This window comes from Octodon degus, unplaced genomic scaffold (genome assembly GCF_000260255.1).
Source record: "Octodon degus isolate 3935 unplaced genomic scaffold, OctDeg1.0 scaffold00072, whole genome shotgun sequence".
Lineage (NCBI taxonomy): Eukaryota > Metazoa > Chordata > Mammalia > Rodentia > Octodontidae > Octodon > Octodon degus.
In genome coordinates this window covers 5034722-5036705 of record NW_004524648.1, presented here as the reverse complement: position 1 = coordinate 5036705, position 1984 = coordinate 5034722, and the positions used below count along the sequence as shown (strand labels likewise).

At 42.5% G+C, this 1984-nt stretch overlaps 1 protein-coding gene and 1 non-coding gene across 3 annotated transcripts in view; one reads left to right on the top strand and one right to left on the bottom strand.

Annotated features, from left to right (window-relative positions):
• The window catches only part of Fam222b (family with sequence similarity 222 member B), a 99359-nt gene that overhangs the window by 92262 nt on the left and 5113 nt on the right, over positions 1–1984 (bottom strand). The gene's annotated exons all lie outside the window — the stretch shown is intronic.
• LOC111817868 lies at positions 141–268 on the top strand. Its single transcript, XR_002821970.1, has one exon. It is a non-coding gene; the product is annotated as a small nucleolar RNA SNORA24 (small nucleolar RNA).

Sequence of the window (1984 nt, the reverse complement as noted above, 5' to 3'; positions counted from 1 at the left end):
ATTAAAAAAAAAATAAAAAAAATAAAGAAAAATGAGGGGCTGGGGAGATGGCTTAGAAGAATAAGCACTTCCCCAGCAAGCACAAGGGCCTGAGTTCAATTTCCAGTTCTGCCAAAAATAAAGAAAAGAAAAATGATTCACTCCATGTGTCTTTGGGACTTGTCAGTTGTGGCAGTCTCCCTTCCTAGCCATGGAAGAGCATATTGTTTATTGGCAGAGCTGTCACCAATTAATTGGTATCAGGTTCTGACTGGCACAAGTAACATTCTTCGCTGTTTAAAACTTGGAGGCGGCCAGATTATCAGGCAAACTGTTCTAATGAGTGTTCAAATGTTTCTAGGAAGCGGAACTCCAGGCTGATAGCTCATGGAAACAGGGCAAGGTAATCAAGAAAACCAGAGTGGTAACAGGGTGAAGTCTTACGCAGCATGTTGCAGTGGGTCACCAAACTTATTTATTTATTTATCTATTTTTGGCGGAACCAGGGATTGAACTCAGACCCTTGCACTTGCCAGGGAAGTGCTTATTCCACTGAGCCATCTCCCTGGCCCCGGGTCACCAAACTTAGGGGGAAAGTAGGCGTTTTGAATAATTTAGAAACTACCAAGGCAGTATTTTGAATATGTCTGAATTGTTTCGCATTAAAGGTACTTTCTTGATACAATTGAAAAAAAAAAAAAAAAAAAGAAAAAGAAAAATGATTCACTTTATCAGAATAAAAATGAGTCAATAATCTTATTTCTTTTATCTCCTGCTATATCAATAATTCACCAGAAGGCCTTATATCCTCATAGCTCATTTCCCACTTTACACAGACTGCTTACACAACAGGCACTCAAGCACTGGGCCACCTCCTTTCTCTTCTCCAGGGAAAAGAAGTCCCCATTTGGTAACTATCACCTACTACATAAAAGTAACAAAAATGCCAGACATGGTGGTGCATGCCTGTAATCCTAGCACTCAGGAGGGCGAGGCAGCAGAATGGCCATGAGCTCCAGGCCAGCCTGGGTTACACAGTGAGGGCAAGGCTAGCCTGACCTACATAATGAGATCCTATCTAAAAGCAAACAAACAAACAAACAAACACAGTAACAGTAGGGCATAGTATCCCATGCCTATAAGCCCAGCAAGTTGGGAACCTGAGACAGGAATATTGCAAACTAGTAGTCAGCTTGGACAATTTAGCAAGACTGTCTCCAAACAAAACAAACAAGAGAGGGCACTTTTGCACATACTGTAATCCCGGCAATTTGGAAGGCTAAGGCAGGAGGATGGCAAGTTCTAGTCCTCCCTGGAAAATTCATTAAGACCCTGTCTCAAAATAAAATATAAAAGGAAGTCCTGTATGGTAACACATGCCTGTGATCCCAGCACCCTGTGAGGTTGACATTAGGAGGATCCTAAATTCAAGCCCAGCCTAGGCAACTTAGCAAGATACAGTCACAAACTAAAAAAAAAGGGCTGGGGATATAGTTCAGTCTCCAGTATGACTGAAGGAAAGAAGGAAAAAAAAAAGAGAGAGAGAAGGAATGAAGGAAGGAGAAAAAGAGAAAGAGGGAAGGAGGAAAAGGGAGAAAGAAGGGGGAAGGGATCTGGGGAGGTAGCGCAATGGTAGAGCACAACTGGATTCAAACCCAACTACCAATCAATCAATAGGTCTGAGGATGTTAGCTCTATGACACCTATCTAACATACACAAGGCTCTGGATTCAATCCCCACTACTGCAAGAAAAATTAAAAAGGTAACAGGTAACTACAAACAGGAAAAGAACAGAAGATCAGCTGTACATGGTGGCACATGCCTATAATCCCAGCAAGAGGCTGAGGCAAGAGGATCACCATGAGTTCAAGGCCAACCTGAATTACAGAGCAAGACCCTGTCGAAAAAGGAAAAAAAGGGAGCCGGGGAGATAGCTTAGTAGAATAAGCGCTTGCCGGGCAAGTGTAGGGTCCTAAGTTCAATCCGTGGTACCACCAAAAAAAA